This window comes from Prionailurus viverrinus, chromosome B4 (assembly GCF_022837055.1).
Source record: "Prionailurus viverrinus isolate Anna chromosome B4, UM_Priviv_1.0, whole genome shotgun sequence".
Classification (NCBI taxonomy): Eukaryota; Metazoa; Chordata; class Mammalia; order Carnivora; family Felidae; genus Prionailurus; species Prionailurus viverrinus.
The window spans coordinates 92,552,090-92,574,319 of record NC_062567.1 but is presented as its reverse complement, the minus strand read 5'-3'; the positions used below and the strand labels follow the sequence as shown (position 1 = coordinate 92,574,319).

At 37.2% G+C, this 22,230-nt stretch overlaps 1 protein-coding gene and 1 long non-coding RNA gene across 2 annotated transcripts in view; one reads left to right on the top strand and one right to left on the bottom strand.

Annotated features, from left to right (window-relative positions):
• PTPRR (protein tyrosine phosphatase receptor type R) overlaps positions 1–22,230 on the top strand; it is a 245,859-nt gene that overhangs the window by 84,553 nt on the left and 139,076 nt on the right. The gene's annotated exons all lie outside the window — the stretch shown is intronic.
• On the bottom strand, positions 6,109–14,452 carry LOC125171135 (uncharacterized). Its single transcript, XR_007154201.1, has 3 exons — positions 14,372–14,452; positions 8,029–8,201; positions 6,109–6,210 (listed from the first exon to the last, which is right to left on the bottom strand). It is a non-coding gene; the product is annotated as an uncharacterized LOC125171135 (long non-coding RNA).

Here is a 22,230-nt window from a genome sequence, read left to right as displayed (position 1 = left end):
CTTTAAAATATATTAAAAGTTTTTTGAACCATTTGAGAATAAATTGCAGACATTCTGACTCTCTGCCCCTAAATAGTTCAGTGAATGGTCCCTAAGAACAAGAACATTCTCTTCCTCAATCATAGAACAATTATTAAAATGAGGAAAATACCGTTGATACAGTTACCTAATATACAGACCTCATGCACTGCCAAATGGCCCCTTTATAATGTCCTTTATAACAAGAGAGAGAAAAAGAAAGAAAGAAAGAAAGAAAGAAAGAAAGAAAGAAAGAACGAAAGAAAGGAAATTCTGAATACAGAAAAGTAAATACAAATAAAATTTCTTGTCTCCACTGGATCATTTTGTACACCCCTTGAGATCCTTGTACCATACTTTTCAGTACTTCAAGTCTGAACTATTTTCTACTTCGTTGCCTATTCCACATTATTATTTTATGATAATGGCTACTACTGTATCATATAGACCTGTATAGACCTGTGTAAAGGTCATGTTTCTTGAGGAATGCTCATTCATTTTCCTATCTATATACCACCTATATAAAGGTCATTTTTTTCCTTGGGGTGTGTGCATTCATTTCATATTTGTTTGCAAATATTTGTGCACCATGTCATGGCTGTTACATTTTTACTGTCATAGAATTTTAGATAAGAAGCTTCAAGAAACATTTGTGCTAGAGATAAACAATGATGAATCAAACAGAAAACAGAAAACTATTTTTACCACAAGCAATACCATCCACCTTGTGTTCCTCAAGAATGATTTCACACATTAAGAAGATGTAGATAACTCAGGAAAGAGCATTTCTTTAAAATTAGCTGTAATTCCATGTTCAGTGCATGTGATAAGGAAATGAGGAAGAGACAGCTAAAATCTATATATGTGCCTATCAAAAAATTAGAAAATGCTTTCAGCCACAACACTTGGAATGTAATTAGACTATTGAGTCTCTGAGGGCAGGGCTAGTAATCTTCATTTTTATGTGTCTTAATGTGGGTTTGCAAATACAGGAACTCAAGTGTATGTTGAATGAATTTTAGTGGATGAATGAATAAATGAGATTTTATGCCATTTTCCCAGATTCAATACAAATAATTTTTGTCAGAAGTAACAACCTGAATTGCCTAGCACATAAGAACTACCAGAAGTTCTATTTCTTCTTTGAAGTCTCAATTTTAATAATGCTAAATCTGTCCCTTAATATATTTTTATAAGTTTGTACCTCTCACAAACTCCTTCTGTTAATGGCGAACTTGGTTATGGCAGTCTGACTTCTGACATTTTTAAACCATTTTGTACACGAAGTGCTATTATAACTTTGTTCACATTTCTTCTACATTAGGTTCATAGAATATCTTGCCTGTGTGGTTATGATTTTCATTATGTTTGTATATTTTTCATTCATTATGTCTTTGAATATTTTTTCTGACTGCACGCCCCCCAAACACACACCACCCTGACCTCAGGGCCTCCAATTATGCATATAGTAGGCCATTTGAAGTTGTCCCACAGCTAACTGAAGCTTTGTTCATTATTTTTTTCAAATTTTTTTCTGTGTTTTTTTTTATTTAAAAAAAATTTTTTTTAATGTTTTTATTTATTTTTGAGACAGAGAGAGACAGAGCATGAGCAGGGGAGGGGCAGAGAGAGAGAGGGAGACACAGAATCCAAAGCCGGCTCCAGGCTCTGAGCTGTCAGCACAGAGCCCAACGCAGGGCTCAAACTCACAGACCGTGAGATCATGACCTGAGCCAAAGTCGGACGCTTAACCAACTGAGCCACCCAGGTGCCCCTGTGTTTTTTTTTTTAACATTTATTCATTTTTGAGTGACACAGAGAAACAGAGTGTGGGGGTCGAGGGGAGAGAGACACACAGAATTGAAAGCAGGCTTCAGACCTCAAGCTGTCAGAAGAGAGCCTGATGCAGGGCTCTAACCCACAAACTGCAAGATCATGACCTGAGCTGAAGTCAGATGCTTAACCGACTGAGCCACCCAGGTGCCCCTCTTTGTGTTTCCTCTTGGTTAGTTTCTGTTGCTATCTTTAAACTCACTTCTTTTCTTCCTGGTCCAATCAGTTTTCAATCCCATCTAATGTATTTTTTACCCTAGGTACTGTCATTTTTGTCTCTAGTGGTGAGACCTGGGTCTTTTTTATATCTCCAATATCTCTCCTTAGAATGCACATGCTTTCTTCTCTACTCTATTGAGCATATGGAATATGGTTATAATAACTCTTAATGACCTTAATGGTCTACTAATTTTACATCTGTGTCACGTCTGGGTCTGTTCTTTTTCTTAAATTTTACTCTGCCCTATGGATTGTATTTTCCTGTTTCTTTTCATGTCTGGCAGATTTTTTTTAATATTATATCCAGACATTGGGAATTTTAATTTGTGAAGTGCTGAATATTTTTTAGCCCTTAAATATTTTGGGCTTTTTGAAGGTTTTTTGTTGTTGTTGTTGTTGTTTGTTTGTTTTTTTGTTAAACTTCCAAGTAATTAAGTTACTTACAAATGATTTGGTTCTTTTAAGTCTTGCATTCAGTTTTTGTTGGTTCTTTCAAGACTTTATTAGGTAGGACCATAGCAATGTTTACTCTAAGGCAAGGGTCATCAAACTATAGCCTGAGGACCAAATCCTGCCCACTGTCTGTTTCCGTGTGTCTGGAGAGCACCACTCAAGCACTGAAAGCCACAAAGACAAAGCCCAGAAACCCCCCTCTACTCCTAGAGCCTGCCACCCTACCAGTCACCATGCCTCACACCTGTTCATACCTTGCATGGATTGCCATGTACAAGTTGGAGACCATACTGTTGGCAATTGCCAAGCATTAAGTGGAAGAATCTTAGTCTAGGAGTCAGAAATTTAGCAAGTCAACTCCCCTCCAGCAAGCTGCCCATGTTACGATGGGTAAACTCTCCAGAAGAGAGAAATAGCCAGGATCTGGGTATTAGAGCATAAAACTGACCAAGGCACCTACTGTCTTAGTTCAGGCTGCTATAACAAAATACCATACATAGATAGAGTGGTTTATTTTTTTAAAAAAAATTTTTTTAACGTTTATTTATTTTTGAGACAGAGAGAGACACAGCATGAACGGGGGAGGGGCAGAGAGAGAGGGAGACACAGAATCGGAAGCAAGCTCCAGGCTCTGAGCCATCAGCCCAGAGCCCGACGCGGGGCTTGAACTCGTGGACCGTGAGATCGTGACCTGAGCCAAAGTCGGATGCTTAACCAACTGAGCCACCCAGGCGCCGCAGATAGAGTGGTTTAAACAACAAACATTTATTTCTCACAGTTTGGAGGCTGGAAAGCCCAAGAGTAAGGTGGCAGCCAATTCAGTTCCTCATTCCTGGTGAGAACCCTCTTATAAACAGTTGTCTTCTTACAGTATCCTCACATAGAGAAGGAGAGCAAGATCTCTGGTGTCTTGTTATAAGGGCACTAATCCCATCATGGAGGATCCACCTTCATGACCTTATCTAAGCCTAACTACTTTCTGAAAGTATCACATTGATACTTAGGGTTGGAACAAATGAATTTTGGGGGAACACAACCATTCAGCCCATAACACTACCTCTTCTTCCCACACTCGAGCCAGACCTTTCCCTGCAGACCAGTGCTCATACCAAGAATGTCTCCAGCAGGTGGCAGTTGGGCATGAAGCATGCCCACCACATAGGATGGCCCACCCTAGTCAAATGCGGAGTGGGGCGAGGAATTTACTCTTTTGTTATGTAAGTACCTACAAAATATATTTGATTGTGCCTCTTGGCCCATAAAGCCTAGAATATTTGCTATGAGCCCCTAGAAAAAATTTGTGAACCTCGATCCAGGGCTAGTTTTGCCCCACTACTCAGGCAATACCATTCTGAATACTCCATCCAGTACCTGTGTATTATAGGTTCTGACACTGGCTGTTGGAAATAGGAATTATTCCCAGTGCTGTGTGAGCTCTGAAGACTGTCGTCCTCCTTCCTTTCTGGTGGGTTTTTTTTCCCCCTTTGCCTCAGGAAGTTTCCTCCCATTGTGTGCTAATCAGTACTCAGCTGAAGACTCCAGGCAAAGGGTGCACTGATCTCTAGAACAATATCTCTCTGTACAGCTCTCTCCTTTCTGTGAGTCTCCATTCCCTGGTACTATGCCCTATGAATTCTAGTCCCCTTGGCGTTTCTGAATTCTGAACTCAGAGGTCTTTGGGCCCCAGTTTCTCCTCGCTACAGCCAACAACCTGAGGTACTGGTAAGGTCCTCCCATTAGCTTCCTCCTCTCGGGGATCACTGTCCTGTGCTACCTGTTGTCCAATATCTGAAAACCATTGTTTCATATATTTTGTCTGGTTTTATATTCATTCTAGGAAGGAGGGTAAATCCATGATACGTAAAAGTGTAATTCCTGACTTCTCAAATTTGAAGAAACAAAATATCCACGGGACTTAAGCATTTGATGAGTTAAGTTCAAAGAAGATAGGAAATGGATTTTGATAGGAAAATTTCTGATAGGTTTAAATTCTATTTTGGCAAGAAAGTAAGAGACAAGTAGAGTTTTCAGAAGGTTTCTCAAACCTGTCTAATGACAAGTCAATAGTAAAAATATCCTTTGTTTTCTAGAAGGCTTTGTCAAGCAGTTACAGTCTTAATTTAATTCTGAGATTTTTTTTATACATTGAATATCAATAGGTCAAAGATATGGCATCTTGTTAGCCAATGCCATGAACAGGATGGTGAATTTATGTGTGGGGAAAAAGAGATAAGAAGCGTGGTTCCTGTTGCATATATTAAAAAGTTAAGGCGTCACCTATTGTAGCAAAAGAGTTATTAGTGAAAGCATTGGTTCTCAACCCAGAACGTGAGACAATTCAAAGTGCAGCAAATTATGTCCAAGAATGTGCTGAAACTCTTACCCCAGATTATAAAATTTAGAATTAATTTGATGCCCAAACATTGATTTTCAGAAAAAAGAACATCAAAATAACCAAGCAATTAAACTAGGGGTTGCTTGTATAGCCCCAGAAAGCAAAAGGTACTTTTTTCTTATTGCTGACTCTATTTAGTGACATTTTTCATCTGCCCATGATTTATGAAAATGGAAATGCATCTGCAATAATAATGTAAAAATCATTTAGCTCTAGTTTTATCTGTGAGAAGGCCACTTTCCTGAAGAATGTGCGTTTCTTCCCCCTAAGATGATATCCTTTTGACAGAGAAACAAACCGAACTGCTTCTCCAACTACCAGCTGAGTTCATTGTGACAGATTGCCAAGGGAAAAAGAAAGCTTATTTTCTTCTTGTCATTAATAGTTAATTGTTATTGCAGTTTCTCAGATGGGAGATGTGGGTTAGAGAAGTCATATCCATCCTTTCTAAAAGTGCTGTGATCTTATTAGAGGTGAGCACACAGCAGAAAATAAACCTATTCCTTGGGGGATTAAATGGAGCAAGCCTATGGATTTTTCTCTCTCCTCTCCTTTAAAGCACTTTAGTGACGTGCTCTAACAAGTTGTCCACCTGGCCTAGTAAATCACTGTTAATGTTTCATGAAAGCTCTTGTGTTCTGGAACAATTTGCACTGATGCATTTCTAAAGCTCGCCTTTTGGAGGGTAGTGTGGGTTCCTGTGGTAAGCACATTTATGCACCTCTGAAGTGTTCTGTTCATCCTCTCTACTGCCAGGGTCTCTTGTACAATTATATTGACATTTAGAACAGCATCTTACAATGCTGTGAGCTAACTCTTCTATTCTAACACCTCTGGGATTTTGTGGCTTCCCTAATTGGGGAGAATACAAAAAAAAGATGACAAAGAAAGGTCAGCTGGTGAAGAGGAAAAGCAAAATTTTAAACCATCCTTAAAACATAGCAGAAAGATGGAAATCACATTGATAATCCCTACCAATTGCATAATGTATCTTCTGAGGGGTTCTTGGCTGACATAAAGTGAGCTGAAAAACTAAAATGAAGTCATGTCTTAAAAACAGGAAAATCTCGCGGTAAATATTAGTCAGTGCTAAAGGAAACCACTGAAATTTTGCTTTATTACCTGCTTTGGAATCCATTTTGACTTTACAGGGCAATATAATGGATAATGCTGTAGCCATAGAGTTGGGCCCTATATCCACTGCTTATAGCTATTTGACCCTGGGCAAGTTATTGACCTTCTGCTCTTCATCTGCAGTTTTCTTTTTGGCAGAGTGGACATGGTAATGGAACCTGCATAAGGGTGTGGGAAAAATTCAGTGAACTAGTGCACATGAAGTGTTCAAATGTTAGTATTGCTATTAATAATTGTAAATATCCAGCACAACCTACATTTGCTTCAGTAATCTGGAAATATACAATTAAAGTATCCTGGAGATCAGAATTGCCTGGGGTTGACAGGCTAGCATTTCTGTTGTGTTTTACATGGAGGCCAACCTCTACCGAACGATATTGTTTGATTGGGAGTACTTATTTAACAGCTATAGTATTCACTTTGAAGCATTTTGGAAGCTAGTTCCCCCTCTCCCCCCCCCCAAAACCCAGAATTATTTAGAAAGTAAATACTTCTACTTATTTAATCGGCTAAACTGAAAATTTTTTTAATTTTACTTAAATCCAAGTTAGTTAACATATAGTGTAATAATGTAATAATAATAGTGTAGTAGAATTTAGTGATCCATCACTTACATATGAAACCCAGTGCTCATCCCAACAAGTGCCCTTCTTAATGCCCATCACCCATTTAGCCCATCCTCTTCCCCAACACCCCTCCAGTAACCCTTAGTTTGTTCTCTGTATTTAAGAGTCAGCTAGATTGAATTATTATCTCTATTCGCTTTGCCTTTGAGCCTTTCAAGCCTGAAGAATTTCACATTTGGGGACATGTTTACTGAACTCTGACATGAACTCCAAACAAGGTGAAAAGGAGGATATCATATTTTGTAGGCACCTGTCAGTTCATAATAATGTCCCATGAAACTATTATTGCAGAACAGAACCTTTCCTTGTCATTTTGCATCAGTTTGAAAACTGCAGTTGTGCCCATCAAATGCAAACATCTAACATCTATGCTGAAGATAATCCTTTTCATCTTGTATTTTTATTGATGGGAAGTTTTATTATAGCGAATCTTCATCTCCCTGTCCTCACTGTCACTGACAAATCACAATGATACCAGAGAGTGCCCTGACTTTTTGTTAGATGCTTCATTGCACATTCGCTAATATGCATTACCCTTTAGAAGAATAATCTGTCAGATCCTAGTTAATGCTGACAAGATATGCAGTCACGGAATTGCTGTGGTGCATTTCAATTAGGTTTGATTTTCTTACCTACAAGGTCTTAAAGCTAATTGGCTCATAGAGCTTTTGTCCTCCTGTGAAAGACAGACACATAATTATGCTAATTTGTTAAGGGGGAAAAATATGCCTGGCGCTGAGATTTTCATTGTCACTTTAAATGCTAGATACATGTCTCACCATATAGCATCCTCATTCTCTTTGAGAAACTACTTAAATTCTGAACAAATTTAGCTTAGAAATGCTTTCTTATAAGCATTTCCAGGCAACATGAGTTTGTGGTATAAATTTTATATTTATTATATACAAGAGCAGCATTGTTGCATTAATTCAATATTGAAGAAACTGATCCTTTAAAACTTACACTCAGGTAATTGTTACAAAGTTAGATGGTCAATCTAAAAGTGGTTAATGCATACTGACCTTTTACCACTGATATTTATGTGTACCAAGAAAATAAGAGAAATGACCTCTGTGAAAGTAATGATATTTTGTCTACATTCTTAAAGACTAAACTTTTTTAATATTATTACCCAACATCAGAAAATATACTGGGCAGGTCTCCCACTTAACATTTGATAATTGACTTCTACAAAATAAATTCTAGGGACTCTGTGTGTTTTGTGTCTTCCCATTCAATGACAGCAATTGGTTATTAATTTTAGATGAAAGAAGTTTTTATTGGGACAGAAGTACTGAAAATTACTTCAGGGTGGATCTTTGGAGTTCAATGAACATAGCAGATGCTTACCTGGATGTATTTATTGGGGAATAGTGCAAACAAGGAGTGATAAACAATGAAACACGATGACATCACTGGAAAGTCCAGCTGTATTTACATGACTCCTGCTAGTTGTTTATCTTTTCCTTGCATGATAGCTTGCAAAAACAAAGTACTAATATGTCTTCCATTCCAAAGTTCATCTAAATAAAGTGGAAATTTAACATTATGAGTTCAGCTTTGTCCAGATTAAATAATATATCAACATGGGAAAATGTTAAAATCTAAAAGGTGTTTCACAGGATATTTTTAAAGAAAGTATATTAAGTAGTGTTTAGTTAGCTGTTATATTTAGTTTCTTCCTTTCTCACTCTTAGTTAAATTGATCACATTGGTAGATGAAACTATAGTCAGTCAATTCAGCACTTATTCAGCACTATTAACAAATGGTTAGGATAAAAAAAAATAAATGGAAAGACAAAGATATTTGAAAATGTTCATCAAGGAATTTAAAATATATTAAACCAAGAACTTAGAATCTGGTGGTAATGATGGGCAAGTAGATTGTATCCACTAGGAATGTACTCAGCAGCAAGAAACAAAACACTAGCTCATGCAATAAATAATTTTAATTTCTCACATGTAAGGTGTCCGTATGTGAGCAGTCCTAGTCAGATGCAGTAGTTCAACAACATCCCATCTCTTCACTTTGCCATCCTTGGCCTGTACGTCTGACTTTGTGCTTTCCACCTCATGATCTTAAGGTAGCTGCCACGTCTCTGAGCATCATGTCTGTGTTCAAAGCAGGAGGAGGAGGCAGAGAGCTTCCCCCTGGTGCCTGTATCCTTTATAAGGAAGCATAAGCTTCCCTATTAAGTGCCCTGCCTATTTGTCAGAACTGTGCCATGGGACCACACTTAGCTGGATAGAAGGCTCCAGAAATGAGTACTTTATTTTTCCAACCCCTCTATTGGAAGCGGCAAGGGAGAAAGAAGGTCCTTAGAAACTGCTTTTGGGTCAACCTCTCAGTAATATATCCACACAGAGCAAGTAAATAAGGCAGAAAGAAATCAGCTGTAGGAAAGAAAAAGGGAAATTCCTGATTTGGGATAAGGATATCATGGAAGTAGCACTTAGGCGGGGCTTTTGGGATAAGTAAGATTTGATAAAAAAAAAAATGAGGGGCTCAAAACAATTCAGAAAAGAATAAGCAAGGGAAAGGCATGGGGGTATAAAATGACATGGTGTGTGTGGGGAGGGAACAATTGGCAGTATTGGATGTCTGGATCTAAAGGAATATGTAAATGTCCTGGTGGGGAAACTGCGTGCTAAGAATTTGCAAAGGGATTTTGAGAACCATTTATAGAGGAATTTTATTGCTGTGCTCAATAGTTTAACTTTTAGTGGTTTCCCAGAACATGCAAAATCAAAATAAAACTTCATAGCGTGGCAATCAAGGCTCTCAGTAATTTGGACCTAACTTGCATTCCTTGTTCATTGTTTCCACCATACCCCATATATATGCCAAAACCTTTGGTCAAACTGGATTTTTTATCACCCCCCACCAATACAACATCTTCTATAGGCGTGCAATGCTGCCTGCCTATTATGGATTCTATGGAAATGTTCTTGCCATCCTTTTCCAAACTGAAGTTCCACCCATCAAGGCCCATCCAGCCAAGAGATGTAGTAGAATCATCCCTGATCACCTTAACTCTCTTTTGAACTATTATAACATTTTAACGATTATGGTATTTTGCTGGAAATGGTGAGCTAGAACAGGTCCAAACTCCTAGTCTAGAGTCAAAGACTGGAAAGAATAACTCAGACTCAGTTCAAGGTTGTTTTCTTTTCAGATGACTCCCAAACAGGCAGTCAAGCAGCATCAGGAATGTACACAGGATTAAGAGGCAAGTGAGGGGATAAAGCTCCTCTGTTTCTCCTTGATCTATCATGAAGTCATGTCTGTATTGGTTTGCTGAGCTTAGGCCTGTAAGGGTAAGAAATATACCAGATCTGAAGAGGCCAGAACTACAGGTTCAGTACCTTCTACATCACTTAGCTAGGGGGAGAGACCACATCAGCACCTGAGGTTCTATTACCATGTCAAGAATTTTTTGCTTTGAACCAATTACATGCCGTATCCTGTTTCTGGCCAGGAGCCACACACACTGGTCTTACCACATATATTTTCTAATATTGGATCTATTTGTGTATATCTTTTAGACATTATAACATGGTGGTTAAGAGCATAGTGTCAAATTGCCAGAATTTACATCTTAACTCTACCATTTACAAACTGTGTGATGTTGAGCAATACACCTCAGTTTCCTCATTTATACCGTGGGGAAAATAATGGAATCCACCCCATTTGGTTGTAGTGAGGATTAAATGAGATAGTTCATGACTCTTTAAGCCAGTGCCTCATATCAGTTGATGTTGTGTGGTCACACAGGTAATTTTTGAGGGAGAATACTCTTATTTATATTTTCCTCTATCACATGTAAAACTTGCTGTGTACACAATAAGTGTTTGAAAAATAAATGAATGAATGAATGAGTAAATTAATTGATTTCAGGGGCACCTGGGTGGCTCGGTTGGTTAAGCGTTTGACTTCGGCTCGGGTCATGATCTCGCGGTTCGTGAGTTCGAGCCCCGTGTCAGGCTCTGTGCTGACAGCTCAGAGCCTGGAGCCTGTTTCTGATTCTGTGTCTCCCTCTCTCTCTGCTCCTCCCCTGTTCTGCTCTCTGTCTCTCTCACAAAAATAAATATTTTTTAAAAATTTTTTAATAATTGATTTCAGTGTTTGATGGCTCTAGAAATAAGAACAACTGATGACATAGAATAACAGCAAAAATTTTAAATGAATGGGCTTATCTTAAATACAGAAAAACATTAATCCTATTAAAAGGCAACCAGCTCTACACTAAAACTGTCAGTGGAAATGAGCATTTTATAACCTCCCTGGTAATTTGGCAAAATTATCAAAAGTCTCTCAAAAAGCCATGGATTTTGACCCAGTAATTCTAATTTTATAAATCCTAAGAAAGTAATACAAGAAATGTACAAAGAATGTTGCAGGATAAAAATGTTGCGGGAAACAACATAAAGGTCCACTCATGAAGATTAATTTTTAACAATTTTAAATATTTATATGAGATAAACCCATATTTGAACCGAGAAAAATGGCATCAGATATTAAGTAAAAACAAAAGGATAACATCATAGAGTATAAGGCTATTTCTTTTAAAAGCAATAATAATAAAAAAAGGCACATAGTATCTTGTTTGTATGTGAGAAAATAAGCCCGGGGAGAGATATATAAAATATTAGCTGCTATCTTTTGGTGAAAATAGGAATGATATTTATTTTTTCTATATTATATTTTGAAATGTTCACAAGGACTGGAAAAAATAGAAATTTCATTTTGTAAAAGCAATCATCTTAAAGTTCAGTTTTTATAAACTCCAGTGCAATGGCCTGTGGTTCCCAGCATGTTCACACATTCATCAAGACTGTCAACAGTCTGTCCTTGGATGTGAAGGCAGTGGGTGGTGTGATGGAAGCAAGGAACCAGGAAGCAGACTGATTCCAATCCTGTTTCTGTTAATTCTTGTGTGGCCTTGGGTAAACCTTTATTCAATTGTAAAGAGCCAATGGATGTTCATATAGTATTGCTATGAAGTGTATGTAAATTTACTTACTACGTAAATGGCTAGCATCAGGTGTCTTCAAATGCCAAAACAAAATAGCCTTGATCAACCTAACTATAAAGAGCATAAGAATTAAAGACCCAAATTTGGAGTTAAAATGCACATGCATATGCACACACACACACACACACACACACACACACACACACACACACAGGGCCAGGACTGGAGTGAGGCAAAAGAGGCACAAAGGGCACAAAATATGAAGAGGTCCTCACTCCCAGAGTCATGCAAACAGACTGATTCTGGTCCCATTTCTAATACGAAATATTCAAAATACTTGACCTCAGCTCAACTGTAAGATTGAGCACCTCCTTGTATCTTGCACCTTGTGTGCCTCTTACACTAGTCCCTGCCATGAACGTAAGAGCGTACACACACACACACGCACATGTGCACACACACACACATTTTAGCAGCAGACAGGAAGAGGTATGACCAACAGTTCTATAGAATGATTGTCAATTTGTATAATATTTCTTCATCAATATGGAGAAATGACCTAATTACACTTAGAAAGTAAAAACAAACGGTTCTGTCTTCTGATAGGTGATAGGGAATGATAGAAAAATCTTTCTTTATGCAGACATGACCCCAGAATTCCCACATTTGAGTCCATAGGAACTGTCTGAAAAATTGTTATCCAGTGGCCCAGCGAATCTTCTGTACATCTTCTTACCACAAACTTCAAACTTCCATGTTTGTTGCATAAGTATTGGCCTCTATCTATTTGAATTCATATATTTCTCCTTCTTGATGTTCCCAATTAAATTTATCCAACTCTGGACATTTCAATTTGTTATTGACCTGGAAACCCCCTGAGATGCTTCTTTAGTTTACTGACCCACAATTCCTATCTCTGTGATTGGAAGCTACTAACTCTCCATGCCCAGAATGGGCCCCTGGATGCCATTGGCTGTGAAAAGGTGTTGGTGTGATGAAATTTGTAGAGATGTTGCAGGGATTCTAGGGACAATACAATACTTTAACATGACCATTCTCTTTGGCACATAAGCAGACAGCAAATGCTTCAGTAACAAAACTTCAGCATGACCCAAATCAAAAAATTTACTTGAATAAGATATGATCAATATTTTTTCTAATTTTTGGTTTTGAAGACAAAATTAACAGCTTACTCTTATTAAATTAGGCTTGTACTCCATGTAGATATGTAATATAAGCCAAATCTACGTGATAATAATACACCCAAACACTAATTCCTTCTTATGAGTTGGAGTAGGTCATTCTGACATGGATATGCCAAAAGTTACATTCATAGTGCCATTTCAGGCCTAATTCTTTTTTAAATAAGAAGTTTCCAAAATACCACATTGGAAAAAATTTTATTCAATGCTGAAAGCAGTTAATTATTTATGTTCTCACAGAATCATATATTGAAATGCTATATCTCAAAATATTGACACTAGTTATAGATATGGCAAGTAAAGAGAAAGGATTCCTGGCATGGAACTCTGAAAACCCGGGTCTAGCTGTGTGACCTCCCAATAGCTGTGTGCATGGGAAGCTGCCTATTTGATAAATACATTTGTAAATTGAGAGAGCTAAGACAACATAATCTCTAAGATCCCATCACTTTAACATGCCTTGATTCTTAATTTCTATCTAATATGTGTTTGCAAAAAGTACCACAGTACGTTTAGGGCTAACTACAAATTCACTGCCCCATCATTGATACCAATATACAAAGGCATTTTAACTGTTGTATCATATACCTGATTCCCATAACTAGTATTGATTAAAATCTCACAAAATACGACTTCTTCTACACACCTCTTCTGAGTATAATTTGCTCATCATTGCCTAATGGAGTAAATAAAACAGTACTTTATGAAACAAAGAAGGGCATTTGTAAAAATATTACTTTTTATAAGGTTGCATTAATTTAATAAATTGTGTCTGCAAAGACAGCTTTTTTTAAATTTTTTTTAACGTTTATTTATTTTTGAGACAGAGAGAGACAGTGCATGAACAGGGGAGGGGCAGAGAGAGAGGGAGACACAGAATCTGAAACAGGCTCCAGGCTCTGAGCTGTCAGCACAGAGCCTGATGCGGGGCTCGAACTCACAGACTGCGAGATCATGACCTGAGCCGAAGTCGGACGCTTAACCGACCAAGCCACCCGGGAGCCCCAAAGACAGCTTTTTTAAAGCTGATGTTGCTCATATTTTCTGAATAATTCAATAATTATTTTAGTATAACCATTTGTTTCTTTTCAGTGAGAACTCCATATAACCTCGTATTTTTTCTTTGCTGTCAGACAAGGGAGCTAAACTAGAGGGTGACGACTATTTCGTTTGTATAAGCATTCTGTTCAACAATGTGGGCAAAAGACAAAACTGACTCTTATAGGTTTCCAATAAATATTCTCTCAATTTGGTAACCACAGTCTACTCTGCTACACCCCCACACCATCTGTTTTTATCCTTATGTCTATAGGGTGGAAACAAAAACTTTCTACAAATTCAAGGAGGATGTGCGAGAAAGAATTCAGTCATAGTATATTTGAAAAAACTGTTATAGATTGTGAGTATTATTAGATGGGCATATTAATCTGAGTTCTCTAAAGAAACAGAACCAATAGGGAATGAATATATATTCATATTCATAAATATATAATTTATTATAAGAAATTAGCTTACATGGTTAAGATGGCTAGGAAATTCCAAGATTTGTGGTAGGCAAGCTGGAGATCCAGAAAAGCCAATAATATAGTGCCAGTATGAGTTCAAAGGCCTGAGAACCAGGAGAACCAATGGTGTTAAGCTCTAGTCGAAGCCAGTCGTAAAGCAGAAGACCAATGTCCCAGCTTGAAGACAGATAAGCAGAGAGAGCAGTATTCGTACTCAGCCTTTATGTTCTATTCAGACTTTGAAGAGATTGGACGAGGCCCACCCACATTGGGGAGGGCAGTCTTCTTTACTATGTTAACCAATTCAAATGTTAATTTCATTCAGAAACACAATCACAGACACACCCTGAGTATTGTTCAATCAAATATCTGGGCATCTCGTGGCCCAAATTGACACATAAAATTAATTATCACAGTGGGCCTTAACATTGTAGAATCCAGCCCTATCCATTTAGAGCTAAGAAAGCTGCATTCCAAAAAAAAAAAAAAAAAGGAAAGCTGTATTCCAATATTATAAAGTGTTATAAAGTGCCCAACTGGATCCTGGGAAATCCAGGATCATAACCTAAATCTTTATATTTTATGAGATATATTGTGTTATTATATCACGTTTTCATTCAACTCTCATTCTACTATGCCACAGTAGTTTTTTTTTAACTAGTTTATGATCTTCTCCATGATAATGAATCCCGTGTGTGTGTGTGTGTGTGTGTGTGTGTGTGTGTGTGTGTGTGTAGAGGGGGAGAATGTTCATGACTTAATAGACATGTAATCTTGAGAAAGCCATTAACATTTTGAGCCTCAGTTTTCTCATTAGTAAATGAGGATAATAATTTTACCTACCTCATGAGTTCGTTGCAAAGATGAATTAGGTCAGTGTATTACGGGTAACCTCTTACAGTGACTGCAACATAGCAAGTGCTACCTAGGCATTAGCTCTTAGTATTATTATTGATATAAAACTTTATGTGTTCAAGTTTCTCCTTAATCATCCCCTTGGCCCCATCCCCTTCTTCCCTCATCACTGACCTATTGTGTCAACTGGTTCCTACCTCTCTTTGATAGTGTATGTCATTCTGTAAGTGCTCAGGGATTTCACAATCAAACTCCACAGCCACAGCAAAGAAAGAAAAATGGTTTAGACAAGTTAAGAGAGGTAGGCAAGGTCCAGATATGGCAGGAAGAGATGTTCTGTTATTACTCTCCTTTGCTAGCTTTTGGCAAAACAGCTAAACCAATGTGTGTGCCCACATTCACAATAGTCTTAAACTGTACAGTCCAGCAGCACATTCCGATGTGGGCATCATGTTTCCAGATGCTTGTTACACCTCAGATAGGTAGGTAAGCTGGACAACATAGTCATCAGGACTCCCTGTGATTTCCTGTGTTTTATTTATATCACTGTGACCGTTGATTCTTCTGAATCACCTGTTATGATGTTATTTACAACAAGCTGCTGATTAAAAGCTGGTCAGGCTACCTGAGTGCTGCGGCTCTCTCTAAGATTCTGCCCATGATCTGTACTGCTATGTGACCAAGTGTCGGTGACATGCATTATGTTGGGTGCTGTACATTTATATACAAGTCTCGGACTGGGCTTATTTTATGAAAACCCCCTCTTCTTTAAAATGATTTATTCATGAAACATTTGAAGTGTTCTTTTTTTCTCATCGGTAAGGATTTTCTAATATGTATTTTGTAATTTTAATATATATATATAATATATTTTCTTCCAATATATATAAATATATATCTCCAAGTTATATATATATCTCCAAGTGAACATATATGTCCATGTTGTGAAAAAAATCAGTGCTGTAAGACCTCTAATGATAAAAAATAGAAATATCACACCTGGGCATTGTTTATTGTAAGAAGTACATGTAAGCTTCTCCCATGGCTCTCAACTTTTTTGAGACATTATCTTGCTGAAATTTTATATAAATACATTTATTTTAGAGGAAATATACATGTGATGCTTAGACTTCAATCAGAATCTTTAACTTGTGATAAAGAATTAAGAACAATATACCCAGCACTTAAAACAAAATACATGATGTAGTGATATATTTAGTTTTGAGTGTGTTTTATTTAATATAGGTACATATAACATACATGTAATATATGTGTATATATATTTAACACATATAGACAAACTTATACTCCATGGCTAAATAATGTGGTTTGTTCTATGGGTACATTGGAGTGTTCTCTGAAGTGAAGGTCAGTGTGTATAGGTATGGTCAGGGAAATAAGTTGACCTTATTTCTCTTCCCTGATGGAAGGATTAGATACCCTTAAAAGATGCTTATGAAGCCCCTTGTTCTTCCTCTACCAGGGCCTTTAGACAATTATTTGTTATTTTCTGTTTGCTTCCATTTGTCTGGCCAACAAGTATTTATTGAACATCTACTTATGTGCCAGGAATTCTGATGGGCACTGGGGTGAACAGGGAAAATGTGGCTTACTCCTCAAATTTCTAACATTCAGATATATAGATACAGATATAGATGATATAGACATAGATATCTATAGAGATAGTATATAGATATTTATAGATATAGATAGTATATTGATAGATACTCTCTCTTGTATATGTATATATATACACATATATATATATTTATACATATATGTATTACACAAATGTATTTATTAGAGGTTCTAATAAGGCCTATGGAAGAAGCACACAGGGTACTGAGATAGAGATTGTGATGAGGGTGGGGGTGGGGTGCTTCTTTAGATAAGATGGTTAGAGTGGCCTCCATGAGGATGGACTCTGAGCCAAGACCTAAAGAATGAAAGTAAAGCAATTCAAGATTTAGCAGAACAACATTGGAAACAGAAGGAGCAGCCAGTAAAAAGGTCTGCAAAGTAGAGAGCATGCCAGTGTGGCTAGAACATTGGAAAGACAGGAAGATGAAACTGACAAAGTAAGCTGGAGACATAAATATGTAGAACTTTGTAGGCCATAGTGAGAAGCTAGGACTTTATTCTAAAAGCAGTGGGAAAGAAGCCTTAAAGAATTTTTGGATTGAACAGATGTGATCTTATTCACATTTTTAAAAGTTTTCTTTTGATGCTATGTGAAGAAAGGATTGAAAAGGGACGAGAATGGGAACAAGAATGCTATAATAGTATCCCAAGAAATAGATGATGGTAACTGAACTTGGTGCTGACAGTGGAGATAGATCAAAGTGGGAAGACTTCTTGTGTATTTGGAGGCAGAACTGACAGATCTTGAGGATGGAATGGATGTGGTATATGAGGGAGAGAAAGGATTTACAGGTGCTCCCCAGATTGTTATCTTTTGCAATTGGATGATTTGTAGTTCAATTTGCTAAAGTGAGAAACTTAGAAGAATAAAAGGTTTAAGAATAATCTGAATCTCAATTTTGGACATATTAAATTTGAGGTTCCTTTTAGACATCTCCTTAGAGGTATCAGGTAACAGTTAGATGCATGAGACTATGGGACTCAGGAGACAGACGTGGGCTGGAGGTAGATATCTGAACAACATCAGAGTGTGCAAAGGCTGGGACTGGATCAATATTTCCTTAGATACATATTGAAAATAAAAAGTGTCCAGGAAGAGGCCCTCAATCCCATCAGCATTTAGAATTTGGGTGGAAGAAGAGGCAAAAAAGGAAATGAGAAGGAACATCACTGAAGTTCTCCCACTGAAAAGCTGGGAGAATATGATGCCACAGAAGCTAAGAGTAGAAAGTTTCAAGAAGGAAAGAGTAGTCAAGTGTACCAAATAGGTGCTGAGAAAGAGATGAGAATATGCATGTTTCTCTTGGACCTGGCAACTTGGAGGTCATTGGCGATCTGGACAAGACTGGTTTCTTTTAGTTGGGTCAGTATCAGGCCAGAGCAGTTGAAGAGTGAACCAGAGATAAGGATTAAGCAGAGACAATAGAGGATTTGCTCAAAAACATTTCATGTGATGGGAAGCAAAGACATGGACAATCAGTACAGAGAGATGTGGACTCCATGAAGGTTTGATTTTCCAGATGGCTTGTGTATATTTATGTACCTGTTGGAATAATCCAGTAGTGAGGAAAGGGCTGATGATGTGGAAGACAGAAGAGGAAGAAAATTCTTGAGCATATGTCAGGAGATGGGAGCAAAAGTGGAGAACTTTGATAAGAACAGCAAAGAATGGGGGGAGGGAGCAGAAATAGTGCCTTAATAACCACTTTATGCCCAATGTATACAGTGTTTGGCATATATTAGACGCTTAGTAAATATTTCCTGAGTGAATCAAGTAAACACCCATTGCACGTCAGGGAAACAAACGAGCAGCAGGCAAAAGGAAAGAGTGAAGAACAAAGAAGACAGGACTTATTCATACTCCTTGATTAGTTATTTCTTATTTTATAACGTGTTCTTTGCCACCCTGATTAGACAACTGAGTTACACTTTTTTTAAATCAAGCTCAATTTTTTTTTAATGTGAAGACACAGTCTATGTGGCATTTAAGTTAGCTTTTATTTTACATAGTGTTTATTTTGATCTCCTCACAATGTAAATTCTCAAATGGTGTTTTCTATCTTGCTAATTCATTTTCAGATCCACAGCAGGAGTCTAATCATTTGTTGATATGCATGAAATTTTCCTAATTTTCCCTAGTTTTCATGATTATCTTCAGAGCTGATAAAGTTATTGATTATAATAAACCAAATATGTAAACATATTTACAAATCACATATCCATTTGGCCTTAAAGGTACATAATAGCACTTGGTAAGATTTAATTCGCTGCCAATGTTTTTTTGTAAGGCTAGGAAAACTCTAATGTAAAAAAAACACCTATCTACTTGGCTGAGGTTCATATAAACTCACTTTTTTATGTCTATCTCAGGATGTTTAGATGAAGTGGAAGATAGATTATCTATTATTAAAATTCTAATAAATACATTTTGAACTCAGAGAACCCAATAAATTGTCTTTGAAGATTTGTTCTTTAGCAATTGTCTTCCTCAAAAGACATGACAGCCAGCAATAGTCAAAAATTGAACACTGTAAAGAAAGCACATCAAATAAGCTGCATTTGCTTACCAGAAATAGTTAAGATTTTTGTTTTCTTTTTCTATCAAGAATGATTCTACTGATGTTAATAAATTACAAAACTTTATTATTGCATTTGGAGTAGAGGGAATGATAAATTATGAGGTTCCCATATATTTCTCTAGTTCAGTGCAATACAAACAGAAATGACATATATATACTCTAATGGGTATATGAATAATGAATGTTGCTGCTGTATTTTTATTATATGGTAATACAAAATTGAAAAATAATGTACTCAGAAGATTTCTGATGAGTTAATAACATGTGGATTTATTCTCACACATTCAATGAGTGAAATTTTATGTTATTTTATTCTAGACTTACTGTGAAATTTTTATTTGTAGCTTGTTAGAAAATCATTAAAGATTGATCTCATCTCTTATTATTCTGTTCTGAAGCTGTTCCAACATCTTGATTATTTATTTGAACTTTCTTGAGACTTTGAGTGATACTAACGGTCACCATCTTTAGAATTAATTTCAGCCGAGGGAATAAGAAATTTAATTTAATTTCAATCGAGAAGTAGTGTGTGTGGCAAAAGAGCCCCTGAGGAAGGGTCATGTAAGCTGAGAACTGAGTGATGATAGAGTAAGGCAGTTGCAGAGTGACAAAAAGAATAGCATGTTGGAGTATGCGACATCCCTAAAGTCAAAGAATCCCATGTTGCCCTAGCAACATGGGAATTACTGGCAATCTCCCTACTGCCTGCCTCCCCACACATATCAGCACCGACTATTAACCAGATGGTCAGCCTTCTTCAATTTTCTTACCCTGATATTTGCTGAGAATCCCTAGAAGACATTGGCTTTCGCATACACACAGTTCTTTTCGTTTTGTATGGCATATAGAAGAGAAAGAAGTCTCCTGCCCTTGCTCACTGGGATCACCTGTTCTGGAGTCTTCTGTGTCTCAAAGTTGCCATGGCTGTCTGTCGGCAGTGGTGATATCTGCCTGTGTCTTTATGAGGCTTCCAGCACTGATGCTGGTGCCATTGATACATGCACCAAGGACACTGTTCTCTGATTGCTGCTGACTCTCCTCATTGAGGACCTGTGTGTGTTAGCTGACTGAGCACTCTGTGGACTGAGCTCTGCTCTGTATTCATCGCTGAAGAAAGGGGATCTCTCTCGTGCCCTCCTTCTACCATTCTTGTGTGTTCCTTAGTTCTGTAAGTGCCCAAAATTTGTTTTGTTTTGTTTTGTTTCAGGCTTGACTTCTCCAGAGTTCTGTTATAAGTCTAGACCTCCTCTTCCATTTCACTTGAGTCCATTGTCCTTAAACCCCTCTTTTGAGAGCCAGTCTTCAATTTTCTTAGCACAGTTTTCTTCCCAAGAAGTTCCTTAGTCTCTCATGTAAATAGACTTATAGTTATTTCCAGGTCATAGGTGTTCTAGTTATGCCAGATTTCCTGAATCCCCAGGTGAACACACCATTATTTCAAGCCATGGTCATTCTCATGTTACTTCTATATTTTTGGCAGCTTACGTTTCTCAATAAACATCTTTTGCAAAAAGTTTTTTAGTAATTGTGATTACATGTGAATTTTGAAAATTCCTTGTTTGATTCCAGAATCTTTGTTTGGTGCTTACAAGGTGATCTACAGACAATGTATCTGATTAAACTAGCCATTCCCATCTCCCTCATCCCTTTAAACATTGTTAACTAGTTCATTAATAAAGACATATAATTATCTTGTGATATATTATAGGAGTTGCTATGTGTATAAAATTCATTGTAAATTATAATTTAAATAAAATGACAGTAAAGTTGACTAAGAGACAAAGCATCATTTTCCATACTAAGCAGAGTGAGTCTAGCCTTTGCTTGCCTTCTGCAGAATGTCCACATGACATAATAGGACAATTGGATTTAGAATTAGAAGGCCTGGTTAAGAGCCCTAATTTTGCCACTTATTGGTTGCCATTTAAGTTTTTTGAATTTCAGTTTCCTTATCTGTGAAATAAGGCAAAACTATCTGGCCAGCTTAATAATAAAAATATAATGAGTGGTAACGTTTATTGAATGCATACCAGGTTCCAGGCAGTGTGCTAAGCATGTTAGAAGCTTTATCTCAATTAACCCCCACAACAACCCTCCAAGGAGGGTACTAAAAAAAAATGACCTTGAACACAAAAACCTGCACATTGGTGTTTAGAGCAGCTTTATTTATAACTGCCCAAACTTGGAAGCAACATAGATAGCCTTCAGTCGGTGAGCAGATAAATAAATTTTGGTACCTCCAGACAATGGAATATTATTCAGTGCTAAAAAGGAGTGAAAAAAAAAAGCCATGAAAAGACATGGAGGGAAGTTAAATTCATATTACTGAGTGAAAGAAGCAATCTGAGATTGGCTCCTATGATTCCAACTGTATGATATTCTGGAAAAGACAAAACTATGGAGACAGTAAAAAGATCAGTGATTGCCAGGGGTTCAGGAAAAGGAAGGGGTGAATAGATGGAGCACAGAGGATTTTTAGAGCAGGGAAGATACCCTATGATACTATAATGGTGGATATATATCATCATACATTTGTCCAAACCTATAGAATGTACAACACCAAAAGTGAGCACGAATGTTAACTATGAACTTTAGGTGACTATAATGTGTGTCATAATTTCATTAATTGTAACAAGTATTCCACTCTGGTGAAGGATGTTGATAATGGGGTAGACTAGCATGTGTGGGGATAGGAGGTATATGGGAAACCTCTATACCTTTCACTCAATTTTGCTGAGAATCTAAAAAAAAAGTCTGAAAATAATACTGACCTTGATAGTGGTTAAGTAATGAG